The 19,823-nt window shown below is 40.5% G+C and overlaps 2 long non-coding RNA genes across 3 annotated transcripts in view; both read right to left on the reverse strand.

The window, feature by feature from the left end:
- LOC137636521 (uncharacterized) overlaps window positions 1-14,807 on the reverse strand; it is a 33,773-nt gene extending 18,966 nt beyond the window's left edge. Inside the window, exons 1-2 of the long non-coding RNA XR_011043127.1 lie at window positions 14,726-14,807; window positions 58-1,147 (exon numbers count right to left, since the gene is read on the reverse strand). This is a non-coding gene — a long non-coding RNA (uncharacterized lncRNA). The remainder of the gene's footprint in view (window positions 1-57; window positions 1,148-14,725) is intronic.
- Window positions 14,808-16,265: 1,458 nt separating this feature from the next.
- Window positions 16,266-19,823, reverse strand: part of LOC137636517 (uncharacterized) — a 29,464-nt gene continuing 25,906 nt past the window's right edge. For both annotated transcript variants that reach the window (XR_011043123.1, XR_011043122.1), the window contains one exon: window positions 16,266-19,041. This is a non-coding gene — a long non-coding RNA (uncharacterized lncRNA). The remainder of the gene's footprint in view (window positions 19,042-19,823) is intronic.

The following is a 19,823-nucleotide window of genomic DNA, read 5'->3' on the forward strand; positions in this document are numbered from 1 at the left end:
CAGTATAATGATTAAGATTTCCCCAAATACAATGCAGAAATAAAAAATTAAATATACCTATGCTGTGTAGGGACTTCTCTTTGAAGTGAGATTACAGTCATGCCTTCAGCTTCCAAATCCTGCCTTCGCGGGGTTTGTAGATAGAAAAGACCCGGTCTTTTTTCTTCCAACTAAAGAATGGAGTGTAAAATCTCTTCTTTTTTTTTCTCCAAAGGAAGACTTAAATAACTTCACGAAGGGATTTATCCGAATTGTGCGTCACAGATGCCAAAGAGACGTACATATCTCTCGAGTCGAGTGACTGCTCGAATGGTGTGAAGCTTCTTCTATGCTCCACTCGTTTTCTTCTGCTCACATGATCTTGGCTGCCAATCAATAAGAAGTCTTCAGTAAAGTGCTGCCCACATTCTGTCAGTGCATCATTGCTGACGAGTTCTTTGAAGCCTAAGAAAACGTTTTATGACATCCAAGACCCTGTTAGTTGATGGTCCAGATGATATATGTCCAACCCTTAATTCAAAATTTCATAGGATAGATGGTAAGTTAACCACGGTACTGTTACCATAGAGGAGTCCAAAGATCTTTTACGTAGTTGGCCTGAAGAGTAGCCAAAACCATGAAAATTCCAAGTTGGAACAACTAAATCTGAAAAGGCACAAAAAGTTCATCCAGTGATATAAGATACACGAAAAGGGATTGCCAAAACTTGTGATAAGTCGTATTCACAACTTGACTAAACGACTAGAGTGGACAACTGCTCGATTAAGGATGACAATTTGATCCAGCCATTATATCAGGTGAACCAATTCCTCTTCTGTATCGATGACCATTCCCAGGTACTTGACTCTCATCACAGGTACTGTGATTCAGGGCTACTTGACAAAAAGGACACTAGGCTAGAATGTTGTTTAAGCTCTTCCAACTGATTCATCTCTTATCAGCCAGTCATGTTGTATTTTAAGGGCCTTAATAAACCTGGACACCCACGCTGCCACTGGCACAAAGTTATTTCGGAAGGGAACGGTAATAAATACGTCTCATTAATAGCGCCACCAGCTCTGAATCTCACTTGAATTTATATTGAATAGTGATGAGACTGACTGTATCTTGAATCATACAACGACCCCATCTCTTGAATCCAACACATCTGAAAAAAGTTTAGACAATTAATAATCTTTCATATCATTGTATTCCAAACTTTTAATGTTATTATCTAAGTACTAAGATATGAGTCTAGAATTTTTAAGACAAGTTAAACAATTATATTTATGCATTTGACTTTATGAATGAATTTAATGACACTAGCAATATAGAGGGGCACCTGGGAGATCACTCAATACTTATGATGTCCAAATCTCTGGCAAAATTTATAACAATATACTTGAAGACAATTAACATTACTGAGGGACATTTCCACATCAGAATGCTTTCCACAGCACACTAGATATAGAAACACTGTTTACAGGTGGGGTCAGAGAAGGGGAAGTCACACAAGTTGAATTAACCGTTTCAATTTTAATTCAGGAAGTGGCATGTTTTTATTCAGCTGAACTACTTTCCTCTTGGTAAGGGTAAGAGACTCTTTAGCTATGGTAAGCAGCTCTTCTAGAAGAAGGACACTCCAAAATTAAACCATTGTTCCCTAGTCTTGGGTAATACCACAGCCTCTGTACCATGGTCTTCCACTGTCTTGGGTTAGAGTTCCCTTGCTTGAGGGTACACTCGGGCATACTATTGTATCTCATTTCTCTTCCTCTTGTTTTTTTAAAGTTCTCATAGTTTATATAGAAAATATTTATTTAAATACTGTATGTTATTTTTATAATAAAATAAATTTTTGAATATACTTACCCGGTGATTATATAAGCTGCAGCTCTGCTGCCCGACAGAAAAACTCTACGCTCGAAATCCGCCAGCGATCGCTATGCAGGAAGGGGGTGTACTTCAACAGCGCCATCTGTCGTGCAGGTACTCAGTACTCAATGTAAACACAGAACTCAATTTTCTCCTCGGTCCACTGGGTCTCTATTGGGGAGGAAGGGAGGGTCCTTTAATATATAATCACCGGGTAAGTATATTCAAAAATTTATTTTATTATAAAAATAACATTTTTCAATATTAAACTTAGCCGGTGATTATATAAGCTGATTCACACCCAGGGGGGTGGGTAGAGACCAGCATTAATTGTTTACATTATTATGAGCTAAGGATTTCGTATTTCATTTTAGCAGTTATTCAAAATAACAAACATAAAATAAATAAGTACCTGGTAAGGAAGTCGACTTGAACAATTACTCTGCCTTTTTAAGTACGTCTTCCTTACTGAGCCTCGCGATCCTCTTAGGATGCCGAGCGACTCCTAGGAGCTGAAGTATCAAGGGTTGCAACCCATACTACAGGACCTCATCAAAACCTCTAATCTAGGCGCTTCTCAAGAAAAGAATTTGACCACCCGCCAAATCAACCAGGATGCGAAAGGCTTCTTAGCCTTCCGGACAACCCCAAAAACAACAATAAAAACATTTCAAGAGAAAGATTAAAAAGGTTATGGAATTAGGGGAATGTAGTGGTTGAGCCCTCACCCACTACTGCACTCGCTGCTACGAATGGTCCCAGGGTGTAGCAGTTCTCGTAAAGAGACTGGACATCTTTAAGATAAAAAGACGCGAACACTGACTTGCTTCTCCAATAGGTTGCGTCCATTAAACTCTGCAGAGATCTATTTTGTTTAAAAGCCACTGAAGTAGCGACAGCTCTAACTTCATGTGCCTTTACCTTCAGCACAGCATGGTCTTCTTCATTCAGATGGGAATGAGCTTCTCGTATTAACAGTCTGATATAATAGGAAACTGCATTCTTTGACATAGGTAAAGAAGGTTTCTTAATAGAACACCATAAAGCTTCTGACTGTCCTCGTAAAGATTTAATTCGTCTTAAATAGAACTTAAGAGCTCTAACAGGGCATAAGACTCTTTCTAGTTCATTTCCAACCAAATTTGAAAGGCTTGGAATATCGAACGATTTCGGCCAAGGGCGAGAAGGTAGCTCGTTTTTGGCTAGAAAACCAAGCTGTAAAGAACATGTAGCCGTTTCAGATGAAAATCCGATGTTCTTGCTGAAGGCGTGTATCTCACTGACTCTTTTAGCTGTTGCTAGGCAAACGAGGAAAAGAGTCTTTAAAGTGAGATCTTTAAAGGAGGCTGATTGTAGTGGCTCGAACCTTTCTGACATAAGGAATCTTAGTACCACGTCTAAATTCCAACCCGGTGTAGCCAAACGACGCTCCTTCGAGGTCTCAAAAGACTTAAGAAGGTCCTGTAGATCTTTGTTGTTAGAAAGATCTAAGCCTCTGTGACAGAAGACTGTTGCCAACATGCTTCTGTAACCTTTGATCGTGGGAGCTGAAAGAGATCTTTCCTTCCTCAGGTATAATAGGAAATCAGCTAATTGGGTTACAGAGGTACTGGTTGAGGATACTGATACCGACGTGCACCAGTTTCGGAAGACTTCCCACTTCGACTGGTAGACTCTAAGAGTGGATGTCCTCCTTGCTCTAGCAATCGCCCTGGCTGCCTCCTTCGAAAAGCCTCTAGCTCTCGAGAGTCTTTCGATAGTCTGAAGGCAGTCAGACGAAGAGCGTGGAGGTCTGGGTGTACCTTCTTTACGTGTGGCTGACGTAGAAGGTCCACTCTTAGAGGAAGAGTCCTGGGCACGTCCACCAGCCATTGCAGTACCTCGGTGAACCATTCTCTCGCGGGCCAGAGGGGAGCAACCAACGTCAACCTTGTCCCTTCGTGAGAGGCGAACTTCTGCAGTACCTTGTTGACAATCTTGAACGGGGGGAATGCATAAAGGTCTAGATGGGACCAATCCAGCAGAAAGGCATCTATATGAACTGCTGCTGGGTCCGGGATCGGTGAGCAATATATTGGGAGCCTCTTGGTCCTTGAAGTTGCGAAGAGATCTATGGTAGGTTGGCCCCATGTGGCCCATAGTCTCTTGCACACATTCTTGTGAAGGGTCCATTCTGTTGGGATGATTTGACCCTTCCGACTGAGGCAATCCGCCATGACATTCATATTGCCTTGTATGAATCTCGTTACTAGAGAGAGGTTTAGATCTCTTGACCAGGTGAGGCGGTCCCTTGCGGTCTCGTACAACGTCATAGAATGGGTCCCTCCTTGCTTGGAGATGTACGCCAAGGCCGTGGTGTTGCCTTGAAGGAGGGACTTGAAGCTTTTCAAGGCCAGATGAACTGCCAGTAGCTCCTTGCAGTTGATGTGTAACGCTCTTTGATTCGAGTTCCACGTTCCCGAGCATTCCCGACCGTCTAGTGTCGCACCCCAGCACGTGTCCGATGCGTCCGAGAAGAGACTGTGGTTGGGAGTCTGAACAGCCAGGGGCAGACCCTCTCTGAGGTTGATACTGTCCTTCCACCAAGTCAGTGTTGACTTCATCTTCTCGGAAATGGGGATCGAGATCGCTTCTAGCGTCTTGTCCTTTTCCCAGTAACCAGCTAGATGAAATTGCAGGGGACGGAGGTGTAGTCTCCCTAATGAAACGAACTGTTCCAGGGATGATAGCGTCCCTATCAGACTCATCCACTGTCTGACTGAACAACGTTTCTTCTTTAGCATGTTCTGGATGCATACCTGGGCTTGACTTGTTCTGGGGGCCGACGGAAAAGCCCGAAAAGCTTGACTGTGAATCTCCATCCCTAAGTAAACTATAGTTTGGGATGGGACCAGTTGGGACTTCTCCATATTGACCAGGAGACCCAATTCCGTGATCAGATCTAGAGTCCACTTTATATTCTCCAGACAGCGACGACTGGAAGACGCTCTTAGAAGCCAGTCGTCCAAATAGAGGGAGGCTCTGATATCCGCTAAATGCAGGAATTTGGCAATATTCCTCATCAGCCTCGTAAAAACAAGAGGAGCCGTGCTTAGGCCAAAGCACAGGGCTCGAAATTGGTAGACAACCTTGTCGTAAACGAATCTCAGCAAAGGTTGGGATTCTGGGTGGATGGGGACGTGAAAGTATGCGTCCCTTAGGTCTAAAGAGACCATCCAGTCTTCCTTTCTGACCCCTGCTAGAACTGACCTTGTGGTCTCCATGGCGAACGTCTGCTTTGTGACAAAGACATTCAGCGCACTGACGTCTAGCACCGGTCTCCACCCTCCTGTCTTCTTTACCACTAAGAAGAGACGGTTGTAGAAGCCCGGGGATTGATGGTCCCGGACTTTGACTACCACTCCCTTTTGTAGCAAGAGAGACACCTCCTGCTTCAAGGCTATCCTCTTGTCTTCCTCTTTGTACCTGGGAGAGAGATCGATGGGAGACGTTGCTAGAGGGGGTTTGCGGACAAACGGGATCTTGTACCCCTCTCTTAGCAACTTCACAGATTGTGCATCTGCGCCCCTTTTCTCCCAGATCTGCCAGAAGTTCTTGAGTCTGGCTCCCACTGCTGTCTGAAGAGGGTGGCAGTCAGACTCTGCCTTTAAAGGACTTGGTACCTTTCTTCTTTCCGCGTCCCCTTTCGGCACGAGCACCTCCTCTGCTGGAGGCTCTGCCACGAAAGGGCGGAATGAATCTGGACGCTGGAGTGTCCATCCTGGGTCTAGATACGGTAGGCAAAGGGGTGGCTTTGCGGGCAGAGGACGCAACCAGGTCATGGGTGTCCTTCTGAATCAAGGAGGTAGCAATCTCCTTTATCAATTCCTCTGGGAAGAGGCACTTTGAGAGGGGAGCAAAAAGAAGTTCCGATCTCTGACACTGTGTTACTCCAGCTGACAGGAACGAGCAAAGGTTTTCCCGTTTCTTGAGGACCCCGGAAACGAACGAAGCCGCAAGCTCACTGGATCCCTCACGTATGGCCTTGTCCATGCAGGACATAATGAGCATGGAAGTTTCCTTGTCAGAAGGGGAGGTCTTCCTGCTCAACGCTCCCAAACACCAATCCAAAAAGTTAAAAACCTCGAAGGCTCTGAACACTCCTTTTAACAGATGGTCTAAGTCTGAAGGAGACCAACAAATCTTAGAGCGTCTCATGGCTAGCCTGCGGGGAGAGTCTACTAGACTTGAGAAGTCGCCCTGGGCAGAGGCAGGAACTCCCAAGCCGAGAACTTCTCCCGTGGCATACCAGACGCTCGATCTGGAAGAGAGTCTCGCAGGGGGAAACGTGAATGCTGTCTTCCCAAGGTGCTTTTTGGACTGCATCCATTCTCCCAACACCCGTAAAGCTCTCTTAGAAGAGCGGGCGAGGACGAGCTTCGTAAAGGCAGGCGCGGATGACTGCGTGCCTAAAGCGAACTCAGATGGAGGCGAGCGTGGGGCCGCAGAAATAAACTGATCAGGATACAACTCCCTGAACAATGCAAGAACTTTCCTAAAGTCCAAGGAGGGTTGCGTGGTCTTGGGTTCGTCGATGTCCGTATGCGGGTCGTCAATGTGTGCAGCGTCGTCATCATCAGAGAGTCCATCATCTGAAAACTGAGGAGGTAGCGGCAAAGGAGTAGGAATCGGCTGGTCAGCTGAGTCCGGCAGCACGGGTGCATGCGTGACTGGACCGGACGCAACGTCATGGAACTGTTGCCCAGTCTGTGAACTGGCAACAACCATAGCAGCGCGGGGGCGCAAAGCGTCTACTCCTGACTGTCTAGTCTGCTGTGGGCGAGTAGTGGTAACCACACTGGGTTGCGGAGGTTGACGCACCGCGTCAAAACAAAACAACTTAGGTTGTTGTTGTAACTCGCGAACGTCAACGGAAGGTTCCGTGCGTCGCTGAACGTCAACATGCGGCTGGCAGGGTACACTGGAACGCATGGGTGGCGGGACTCTCACAGCTGGAGTGCGGGAGAAGGTAGCCTCAGCGTCCACTGGACGCACAACCGTGGGTGGTTGTAGGCTAGAGGTTGGTGCAGCGTCAACCTCCTCCGCACGAAAGTCCTGCATTAATGACGTTAACTGTGTCTGGATGGACTGCAGCAACGACCACTTAGGGTCTACAGTAGCAGGTGCGGCAACAGGCGGTGTTACTGCCTGATGCGTTACTGCTTTGCCTCTCTTAGGAGGTGTGCAGTCATCGGAAGACTGCAGCGAGTCCGAACTGACCCAGTGGCTACAACTGGGCCGTTGGACTTGCGCGGAAGGGACCGACTTACGCTTAAGAGGCCGCGAGACCTTGGTCCATAGTTTCTTTCGAGAAACCTCTTCCGCAGACGAGGAATAAATGGGCTCTCTCGTCTTCGTGTGGGTGGGGCGATCTTGGTTAGATACGCCCGAAACCACGGAGGGAACGTCTGTTCGCTGATTAAAGCCTCTCGAACCCTTTAGTCGTACGACATTGCTTCTCCCCTGGGCTTGGGAGCTTGCAAGAGGTCCCGGACTGGGAGGACGACAGGCACGAACAGACGAACCCTCAAGCGCAACACTATCTATAACACTTTCCACAACACTACCACTCACTTTGTCACTACCCACAGCACTCTTACACTTCAACTCCTTGACGTCTGCCATGAGTTGGTTACGGTCACTCGCCAATGACTCGACTCTCTCACCCAGAGCCTGGATGGCACGCATCATATCTGCCATCGAAGGTTGTTGAGTGCTAGAAGGGGGATCAGGAGCAACCACTACAGGGGAAGGAATAGGTTATGGGGCATGAGGAGAGGAAATATCAACGGAGCGAGATGAACTTCTCCTGACTCTATCTCTCTCTAGCCTACGTGTGTATTTCTGGAATTCGATGAAATTGAATTCCGAAAGCCCAACGCATTCCTCACATCGATCTTCCAATTGACAGGCCTTATCCCGACAATTGGAACAAACGGTGTGAGGATCGATAGAGGCCTTCGGAAGACGCCTTGAACAGTCCCTGGCATTACATTTCCTAAACTTAGGGACTTGAGAAGGGTCAGCCATTTTGAAATAGTCAAAGGGGAATTCAAAATCTATCCAAAGTCGTCAACAAATAATCCAAAATCAATAAAAGATTGCAAGGAAGTATTGAAGATAACCTCTGCAAAGCGAAAGCTCAAAACTAAAAATGTGTACTTCACCAAATATGTGAAAACCAATCCAGTAAACAACAGCGAATTTAGTAGGTCTTGCCGGTGGCACGACAGAGAGAAAATTGAGTTCTGTGTTTACTTTGAGTACTGAGTACCTGCTCGACAGATGGCGCTGTTGATGAACACCCCCTACCTGCATAACGATCGCTGGCGTATTTTGAACGTAGAGTTTTTCTGTCGGGCAGCAGAGCTGCAGCTTATATAATCACCGGCTAAGTTTAATATTGAAAAAGGTATTTTTTATATTTTCATGATCTTAATTAACCCTTTTACCCCCAAAGGACGTACTGGTACGTTTCACAAAAGCCATCCCTTTACCCCCATGGACGTACCGGTACGTCCTTGCAAAAAAATGCTATAAAATATTTTTTTCATATTTTTGATAATTTTTTTTTAAAAATTCAGGCATTTTCCAAGATAATGAGACCAACCTGACCTCTCTAAGACAAAAATTAAGGCTGTTAGAGCAATCTAAAAAAAATATACTGCAAAATGTGCTGGGAAAAAAATAACCCCCTGGGGGGTAAGGGTTGGAAATTTCCAAATAGCCTGGGGGTTAAAGGGTTAACCTTGACCTATGGTTCAATCGCTTCCAAATTCTAATCCAATTACCCTTGTATTAAGGTCAATCACCTCACCAAATTTTATGAGATTCGGTAAAATAGTTTTTGAGTTATGCGAATCACAAACACACAAACAGACGTACAAACAAATACGCGTCTATCAAAATATAACCTTCCCAAAAAGTTAGAGAGAAGGTAACAAGACAGCACTATAATCAAACTGGGCATTAACCTTTTTACCCCCATGGACGTACTGGTACGTTTCACAAAACTCATCCCTTTACCCCCATGGTCGTACCGGTACGTCCTTGCAAAAAACTGCTATTTACATTATTTTGCATATTTTTGATAACTTTATGAGAAACTTCAGGCATTTTCCAAAAGAATGAGACCAACCTGATCTCTCTATGACAAAAATTAAGGCTGTTAGAGCAATTTAAAAAAAATATATTGCAAAATGTGCTTGAAAAAAAAAAAAAAAGCTTGGGGGTTAAGGGTTGGAAAGTTCCAAATAGCATTGGGGGTAAAAGGGTTAAGGATTTTGGATATGCCGCAGTTCTCTAAACCTAAAGCATCTTCTAATGGATTAAAAAATCATTTTGTGAATTACACCTTGAAGCTTATATTGATTTAGTGAAATCTAAATCAGCTGTGTTGGATCATCGGCAGTACTGTGTAGTACCTTGCTTTACGAGTAATTTTGAACACTGTACAAGCAAAAGGGGATTTGAGCACAAAAAGTAAAATTAAATTATGAGGATTATATAAATCTGCAAGCAAAAACTGCTTTGTGAAAATTATTAATGAGAATAGCACATAAAGAGAAGAAACCATTATTCACGTAATTTCTAGGCAATTTTCTTGGATATTAGCTCGCATTGTCATGTTGACAGTACAGTTTAACTATACCATAGGGGCCTTTGTATATCAGCGGCCAGTTCCTCCCGAGTGCATAGTAAATGGACACCAGCTAACCTAAACTCCCCCACCCTAACCTATCCTACAGGCTATGTCCTTACCTACTTAACTAATGGGGGGTTAACGACCCCCTGCAACCTCCTTACACTGCCGTATTCTTAGCAAGCCATCCTCATACATACAGGTGGCCAAGGCACCAGCCGCCCGTTGAAATACTACCGCCAGAGAGTTATGGGGTCCTTTGACTGGCCAGACAGTACTACGTTGGATCCTTCTCTTTGGTTACGGTTCTTTCTCTTTGCCTACACATACGCCGAATAGTCTGGCCTATTCTTAACAGATTCTCCTCTGTCCTCACACACCTGACAACACTGAGGTTACTAAACAATTCTTCTTTGCTCAAGGGGTTAACTACTGCACTGTATTTGTTCTGTGGCTACTTTCCTCTTAGTAAGGGTAGAAGAGACTCTTTAGCTATGGTAAGCAGCTCTTCTAGGAGAAGGACACTCCAAAATCAAACCATTGTTCTCTAGTCTTGGGTAGTGCCATAGCCTCTGTACCATGGTCTTCCACTGTCTTGGGTTAGAGTTCTCTTGCTTGAGGGTACAATCAGGCACACTATTCTATTTAATTTCTCTTCCTCTTGTTTTGTTAAAGTTTTCATAGTTTATATAGGAAATATTTATTTTAATGTTACTCTTCTTAAAATATTTTATTTTTCCTTCTTTCCTTTCCTTACTGGGCTATTTTCCCTGTTGGGGCCCCTGGGCTTATAGCATTTTGCTTTTCCAGCTAGGGTTGTAGCTTAGCAAATAATAATAATAATAATAATACACCCCTTATCAATGCACTGCTCCGAGACACTTCATGGTTTGGCGAGTAGAAACAGAGTCACCAAACTGATAATGAGTCAGTGGGGGGTACCAAAGTATAGCTACCTTCCTAGATTGGCTTAGCGGTGCAAGGGTAAATATTAGCCAGTTACTGTACATTAAAATAATGCTTGTGCCTGTTCCTTGTTATACTAGATTGGTCATTTACTTGCATATAACTATAATTAAAGCGAAATATGATATATGATAAGAATATTTATCGATTAACTTATCTATTAACATTTGAGAACCTATCCTCAACCACTAATCAGTTGACAAATTTTCAGATAATCATTACGGTACTGTATACAACATACGTGTTCAAATTTGGTCTTGACTGTGTCACTCTAGTTAATAACTGCATTAACCCTTTTACCCCCAAGCTATTTGGAACTTTCCAACCCTTAACCCCAAGGCGTTTTTCTTTTTCAAGCACGTTTTGCAATATTTTTTTTTTTTAGATTGAGCTGAAAGCCTTAATTTTTGTCATAGAGAGGTCAGGTTGGTCTCATTATTTTGGAAAATGCCTGAAGTTTCTCATAAAGTTATCAAAAACATGCAAAAAAAAATGCAAATAGCAGATTTTTGCAAGGACGTACCAGTATGTCCAGGGGGGTTAAGGGATGAGTTTTGAGAAACGTACCAGTACGTCCATTGGTGGTAGAAGGGATAATACAGTAACCCCAATCTTGTCTACAACTCTAAACAAAGTTCTTATATTATGGCCATATTAAACTTTAGGATGAGTATATCTATAGACACCTTCTCTGGGTGTACTGTATATCATACTGTGATTTTCACAGCCATTTTTTTATTTTATTATTTCAAGTCTGTACATTTCTCCATGTCAAGTTTCATGACTCTTATTACTGCATTCTAATTGGCTTTATAAAACGTATGAGTTATTGCCCTTATATTTCAACCATCTAACATCGCTATAATTTTTCTGATATAAGAATTACAATGATGTCTCACAGGATTATAATACAGGAGAGGGGGTTCCCAGCCCCCTCGTCCCGTCCCTTTTAGTCGCCTCTTACGACACGCAGGGATACGTTGGCGCTATTCTAATTGTTTTTATGCCCCCGCGGCCACAGGGGGCTGTGGCACCCTAGCAGTACCAGCCGAACTCGGTTGAGTCCCTTGTCAGGCTGGGAGGAACGTAGAGAGGAGACGTCCCCTTTTTTGTTTCATTTGTTTGATGTCGGCTACCTCCAAAATTGGGGGAAGTGCCTTGGTATATGTAGGTATGTACAAATTACAATGCAATAAGTACCTGCGTACTATTAATTGAAGGAAATGCTGCATCAAAGTTGAACTGAAAAACAGTCAACATCATTCACATACAAAAAGCAATAATCCAAGATCTAAAATTGGAATTCTAACCAAAGTTGAACTGAAAAATAGTCAACATCATTCACATACAAAAAGAGAATATTAAAGTAGTAAAAAAGGGATTTTGATAAAGGAAAAATCTATTTCTGGGCGAGGGACCAGTGTCGCTCGGTGAAATGCTCCTTATAGCACCATTTCTAAGGCATAGTTATTGCTGAATATACCAGAGAAAAAGAGATGCATGAAATGCCAGGAATAAACCTAGCTCGCTCACTCTTTGAGTGTCGGTATAGAAAACCGGGGCGTGATTGAACCACGACCATAGATCCCTCACCAATTAGACATCTCCTTCATCAACATTCCCCCTCTCACAGTTTGACTTGTCAAAAATGATTTGTTTGCCCATATCAAAAGAAATGAAAATTACAACACTTTGTCTAAGAACAAAATTTTGAGAAAAGTTTCTAACTGAAAATGTTGGTGAATCTATCAAAAACCTTTGACAATTCGTGTCCCAAGAATTCTACCTTCTCAGCCCTGAAAGTGCATTTGTCAAAACGCACTACGAGGCCGTTTTCTTGTGGTCATTTCAACACTGTTCTTACGTGCTGAAAATGTTCGTCCTGGGACTTAGGAAATACCAGGATGACGACATATACAGCGCAAAAAGGTAGGTCCCCCAGAATGTTGTCCATTAGGCGCTGGAAGGTGTTTTTTATAATTCATGATCTTAACCTTGACCTATGGTCCAATCTCTTCCAAATTCTAATCAAATTGCCCTTGGATTAAGGCCAATCGTCTCACAAAATTTTATGAGCCGGTAAAATAGTTTTTGAGTTATGTAAATCACAAACACACAAACAGACATACAAACAAATACACGTCTATCAAAATATAACCTTCCCAAAAAGTTAGAGAAGGTAACAAGACAGCACTATAATCAAACTGGGCATTAACCCTTTTACCCACGATGGACGTACTGGTACGTTTCACAAAACTCATCCCTTTACCCCCATGGACGCACCGGTACGTCCTTGCAAAAAAACTGCTGTTTACATTATTTTGCATATTTTTGATAACTTTATGAGAAACTTCAAGCATTTTCCAAAATAATGAGACCAACCTGACCTCTCTATGACAAAAATTAAGTCTGTTAGAGCAATTTGAAAAAAAAAATATATTGCAAAATGTGCTTGAAAAAAAAATGCCTGGGGGGTTAAGGGTTGGAAAGTTCCAAACAGCGTTGGGGGTAAAAGGGTTAAGGATTTTGGATATGCTGGAGTTCTCTAAACCTAAAGCATCTTCCAATGGATTAAAAAAATTATTTTGTGAATTACACCTTGAAGCTTACAGTGAACCCTCGTTTATCGCGGTAGATAGGTTCCAGACCCGGCCGCGATAGGTGAAAATCCGCGAAGTAGTGACACCCTATTTATCTACTTATTTAACATGTATATTCAGACTTTTAAAACCTTCCCTTGTACGTAGTACTGTTAACAAACTACCCTTTAATGTACAGAACACTTAATGCATGTACTACAGTACCCTAAACTAAAACAGGCACAAATATTAAAGGCGATTTTATATCATGCGTTTCCTAAACACGCCAAAAAGCACGATAAAAAATGGCAACCAATGTTTTGTTTACGTTTCTCTGATCATAATGAAGAAACAAACGCATTTACTGTACACATCTGTGTATGGGTTAGTTTTTGCATCGATTATATTGATTATTCAGTACATTATGTTGATTTTGTTATTACCAATATGTATATATAATATATATGGGTTATGAAAAAAATCCGCGAAGTGGTGAATCCGCGATGGTCGAACCGCTAAGTAGCGAGGGTTCACTGTATATCGATTAAGTGAAATCTAATCAGCTGTGTTGGATCATCGGTAGGACTGTATAGTACCTTGCTTTAGGAGTAATTTTGAACACTGTACAAGCAAAACGGGATTTGAGCACAAAAATTAAAATGAAATTATTAGGACTACATAAATCTGCAAGCAAAAACTGCTTTGTGAAAATTATTAATGAGAATAGCACATAAAGAGAAGAAACCATTATTCACGTAATTTCTAGGCCATTTTCTTGGATATTAGCTCGCATTGTCATGTTGACAGTACAGTTTAACTATATCATAGGAGCCTTTGTATATCAGCGGCCAGTTCCTCCCGAGTGCATAGTAAATGGACACCAGCTCACCTAAGCTCCCCCACCCTAACCTATCCTACAGGCCATGTCCTTACCTACTTAACTAATGGGGGGTTAATGCCCCCTGCAACCTCCTTACACTGCCGTATTCTTAGCAAGCCATCCTCATACATACAGGTGGCCGTTCTCATACATACACCCCTTATCAGTGCACTGTTCCGAGACTCTTCATGGTTTGGCGAGTAGAAACAGAGTCACCAAACTGATAATGAGTCATTGGGGGTACCAAAGTATAGCTACCTTCCTAGATTGGCTTAGCGGTGCAAGGGTATATATAAGCCAGTTACATGAAAATAATGCTTGTGCCTGTTCCTTGTTATACTAGATTGGTCATTAACTTGCATATAACTATAATTAAAGCGAAATATGATATATGATAAGAATTATTCATATATTAACTTCTCAAAATAATTATTAAATGGCGTAAACTACATTTGAGAACCAGCCCACCACCCTATGACTATTTTCAATCAAGCCTGAACTAGTGGCTTTGCTACAGTAAGATTAAACATTCAATATTAATTATATATTAATATAAATAAGATTAAACTGTTATAATCACAAGAAATTATGTTAATAATTAATAAATTAACACCTTTTTGGGCTCAAAAGTTTCGTTAGATGGACAGGATCTTGGAGGAGCAAATTTCATCTATAATTCAACGAATTTAAGTCTATAATATTCATATATATGAAAAAAAAATACTTTAATGGGGTTTTACAAATATTTACACCACTCTTACTTACCAAATTCCCATATATATTGGGCGCACAGTCATAGAAATACACTAAAAACCAAATTTTGTATTTTTGTTTACATTCATCCTGGCCGGGATCCAATACCAGGAAGAAAAGTAAAAATGGTTCCAATTTATAAATTTATATTTAGTTTTTTAAATACCTATATATGCTTTATGAGAGTTTTCATATTTTTAAAAGATTTATATTTAAATTTTCAATCTATTTTAATTTATTTTATGCTTCTTTATATTATAATACAATAGGGAATATGAAATATTAATACATATGCTGGTAGTATTTGGGCCAACTAAACAAAGGCCATTTTGTGTATTGTACTTCAGATCAAAGTATATTATTATTACTTTATCAATCATAATATAATATAAATAGTCATTTAAATACAATTAATATGATATCTTATTACAATTATTACTTTATTATAATGTTTTAATAAACTTATGCTATATTATAGTATTCACATATAAAGGACACTACCATTTTTATATTTCTGACTGGCATTATTTCATGTGCTGTGATTGGTTGCTTTGATAATGACGTCATTAACTTTCAAGCTCGTTATTGGTTCTTGAACAATGACGTCATTACCCATAGCGATTGTCATTGGTTCTTGAACAATGACGTCATTACCTATAGCAACTGTTATTGGTTCTTGAATAGTGACGTCATTATACAAAACTCACTTTATTTACTTAAATACAGAAAAGAGAATGGTGTATACATTATAAATGTAAGAATAGTTTAATCAAATGTCTTTCTATTAAACAAAAATAGTTTAAATATTACTATTTTTCGTGTATTTAATATTACAAAATATTCAATTCATGACGTCACATATTTTAAGCTCTTTGATTTGCTTGTGGGTAATGACGTCATAAATTAAAGATGGCTTCTTGGTGACGTCGTACCAAAACAAAAAAACTATACATCTTTAAAATGTTTTATCTTATTTTATTACTTTAAATAATACAAATAAATAAAATATAAATCATATAAATAAATTATTATTATATTTAAATACATTATAGTAGAATTTATTCTGGATATTAGTTGAATTTGATGATTTAATTAAGGTACTTTACCTGGATTAAAGCTATACCCATGACGTCATAGAAACTTTGCGGGCACTATATCCCTTTATAGATAGGTGCAAAGCTTCTAAGCTTATTCTTATTATTGTTTTTAAGTTTATATTATCTATGCCTTAAATAAATTAATACCTTAATGAGATTCTCAATCTTTACTTTTATTCCTTGAAATTAGATAGGATAACACCTTGCTATCATCAGTTTTGGCAACCTATTGTGGTAATCAGTTTGGACCTAATTCCTCTTTTATATGCATTGCCCTACCTATAAATGCAGCCAGATCCCTGCTAGGATTTTTCAGCGAACCTAAACTTATGAATTGTTGAATTTCCCAAATTATTTCCCTCTCCTGGGACAATAAACTTACCTTGAATGTTTTTTGTTTTCATAACTGTGTTAAAGGTAGATAATGAAACAGTTGCAAATGTTTTCTAATTTGGTCTTGAGACTATTTTATTTTCCAATTACAGAGTTCAGAAATGTTATCAATTCTAATATATACCAGTAAGAAGGCAGATATTTTTTAGACAATGTCAGCTATTAGTTTAGTTATATGTGGTGGAATAATCTCTCTCTCTCTCTCTCTCTCTCTCTCTCTCTCTCTCTCTCTCTCTCTCTCTCTCTCTCTCTCTCTCAACTTAATGTTCTTACTGAATGAGTAATTTGATGATCATATTTTTAAAACCCTTTCAGTTCGCACTGTACCAGCAGACCAGTTGAGCTGTAGGATAATTTGATCAGATATTGAAGTTCACTTTTGTAATTGTATTATTTTATTAAAGAAACAAAGTGTTTACAGATATGATAATTGTATATTATGTATTCAGACATTCTATTGACATCAAGGGTTAAAGCCATAGGTCGTATGAAAACCACAGTTGGCCAAATTTTGCCCACTGAGGATTGCATTCTTTACTAGAATTCTACTTAACTTCTCTTTGGGTTACTGAGCATAATACTATGATTTACTTGAATGATTCCACTCCATGAAAATGCTAAAATAAAATCTACCTCGCCAGAACAATGATCCAGTAGATAATATTAAAAACACTAACTGCTAAAGGGACCACCACCTTCCTGAAATTCAAGATGCCCGCAGGAGTTAGCCTAACTCTGCCCCTGGAGGCGGCTTCAGGCAACTTACCCTTTAACCTCGTATCCTTCGTCAGCCTTTTCCCAGACTTCCTGTGATGTAAAATCACCGTTTAATCGTGATGCCATCCCTGGGGCCAGGGGAATGGCTGTGTAAGTTAGAACTGAGTACCCTGCATCTCATAAGTCCTGCTATCAATGTAGATGTCATGAGATTCAGGTAATAAAAGTTTGTGGCAGGCATAACAACTTTTTATTTGTGTTCGATCTACCGGAATCCAGACATGGATGATTCTATCTTGGATTGCCTTCTTACCATTATGGCTAAGATACAAGAAGATGATAGAAAGGCTTTTTTTTTTTGTCTTTGTTGGTGATTTTAATGCTCACCATAGGGAGTGGTTAAGTTCTCTCTCTCCTACCGATAGCCATGGCTTAAGAGCTTTAGACTTTGCCTCTGAATTGGACTGTGAGCAAATAAAAAATGAAGCTACCCACAGGTCTGGTAATTGCTTGGACCTCTTATACACTGACTCTCCTGCCGTTATAACTAGTAAGGTTAGATCTCCAGTCGGGACATCTGATCATGCCTCGATTTCATTAGTAGTGAAGACTGAGCAGCCTGATATATCATCCTCTTGTAAAATTTATATAAAATCCCAAGCAGACTGGAATGGGATTTTTGCATGTTACAGTAGTATATATGGATGAAGAAGCCACCACACAAACAGCTCTGGCAAAAGTACAGAAGAGTTTAAAGCAAGAGGTGGTCTGCACTAAGGATTAATTGCTAATACACAAATTTATACCTTGTGATTAAGAGTCATCATGTGGTCCCTTTGAGAGTGATGCTTGCTGATGACACTGGTTTGTAGGAATTTGTAAAACTAGGTGAGAATCTGGTCTAAATAATGGAAGATCACTGGAATATAGTATAGGCAAAATAGGGTGACATTATGGCAAGACAAAATGTTAGGAAACAGAGAGAAGAGAAAAAGGGCGAGTGAATAACACATTGGATTGTTGGATTACATAAACTGACACTGGCAAAGAAGGAAGGGAAAATAAGTGGTAAAAGAATATAGATACACTATACAGTACTTTAAGTGTCAAGAAATTGAAAGAGAATAATTAAAGAGATAATAGTAGTCTTATATAAAGAAAATAGCAAAAAAATATACTTCCATTTCTCTCTGTTTAGGACATAAAAACATGTTCTTATAGTTTGATAGCACATGATAAATCTTGGAAGCAGTCCTTCCTAAACTCAGCAATATTGGATGGATTCAATGGTGAGCTGTGTTATGGGCCAAACCCATCAATCATACACAAGTCTCTTAAACACAAATAAAGTCACTAACGATCAAGTCCACAATAGGTGGAATGGCCCCAACAGAGTGTACAGAGATGGAATCAAGGAGGATATAAAAAACTGAAAATAAAACTTTAATATCTAATACAAAATTTTTGGAAGGAAATAACCACTGAGCCTCTTACAAAATACATTAAATAAACACAAAATCCAATCACAAACTGAAAACATTGAATAACAAACACTCTTACGCCAAATTAAGACTATGCAATTATACTTTAAAGAGAGGACACCGAAAGTAATAGAAAGTCGAAAAGTCAGAATAACCTAACTTATTACACATTAAAATACCAACAAAAATAAATTGCTTCCCTTAAGTGAGCTTCAAACAGTGGTAGTGGCAAACACAGCCTTCAAATAACAGGTCGAGGGGATTCACATATATTCTTAAGACCTTACCAAACGTAAGAGAGGTCTCCTTGGCTTAATAACTGGGCCAAGGGAACAGACTGAAGAGCAAATCCATGGACACGGCCGTCCGACAGGTAATCAATCACTTTAGCGTCGCGAGACGATCACCGGACACAGACGTCCGACAAGAAATCACACCGTACCAGTTGGCAGAGAGGTCCCCTTGGCTAATTCACTGAACCAAGGGCGAGGTTGAATAATCCATCAATCTTCCAAAGGAAGACAACAGCAGAAAGTGAAGGCAGGCAGATCTTGATTATCAAACTCAGTCAGTCAAGCACTCCCCTTCTTAAAGGTCCAGAAACGACTGTCTCCTCCTGGACACTCAGCGCCCAAGTCTCCTCCAACACCACCCGTGAAAATAAAACAAGCTCATTGTAATTAAAACTATACAAGTCAGAAATGTCGGGGAGGAGGAAACAGGGTCATTATGTTCCAAAAGAAATAATTACTGCCAAAGTGACTTAATCAAAACAAAATAATTTACGTTAAATTTAACACATACTGACAACTGTTAGACAGACATTGATATGAGATGGTGTCAAATTTGAAAAAGTTAGGATGAAATGTGTATGGATGATGAAAAATCATGAGATGGTACATCTAGAAGAGGAAAACGTGTAGGATTGTGTATTTTAGAGGTAAAATTTGTAAATTATCTTGAGTGGCTGGTACAGAGGCCATGGCACTATCCAAGACTAGAGAACAATGGTTTGATTTTGGAGTGTCCTTCTCCTAGAAGAGCTGCTTACCATAGCTAAAGAGTCTCTTCTACCCTTACCAAGTGGAAAGTAGCCACTGAACAATTACAGTGCAGTAGTTAACCCCTTGGGTGAAGAAGAATTGTTTGGTAATCTCAATGTTGCCAGGTGTATGAGGACAAAGGTGAGTACAGTACGTGAAGCTTAGGCCAGACTATTTATTGTATGTGTAGGCAAGGGGAAAATGAGCCATGACCAGAGAGAAGGATCCACTGTACTACTGTCTGGCCAGTCAAAGGACCCAATAACTCTAGCGGTAGTATCTCAACTGGTGGCTGGCCAACCTAGATCGAGTGGTAGGAGTGCAGGTACTTGGGAAGCTTTCAAAATTTTCCAATGAGCAACGTGATAACCAAAATACT

Source organism: Palaemon carinicauda, unplaced genomic scaffold, assembly GCF_036898095.1.
Source record: "Palaemon carinicauda isolate YSFRI2023 unplaced genomic scaffold, ASM3689809v2 scaffold318, whole genome shotgun sequence".
In the NCBI taxonomy this organism is placed as follows: Eukaryota; Metazoa; Arthropoda; class Malacostraca; order Decapoda; family Palaemonidae; genus Palaemon; species Palaemon carinicauda.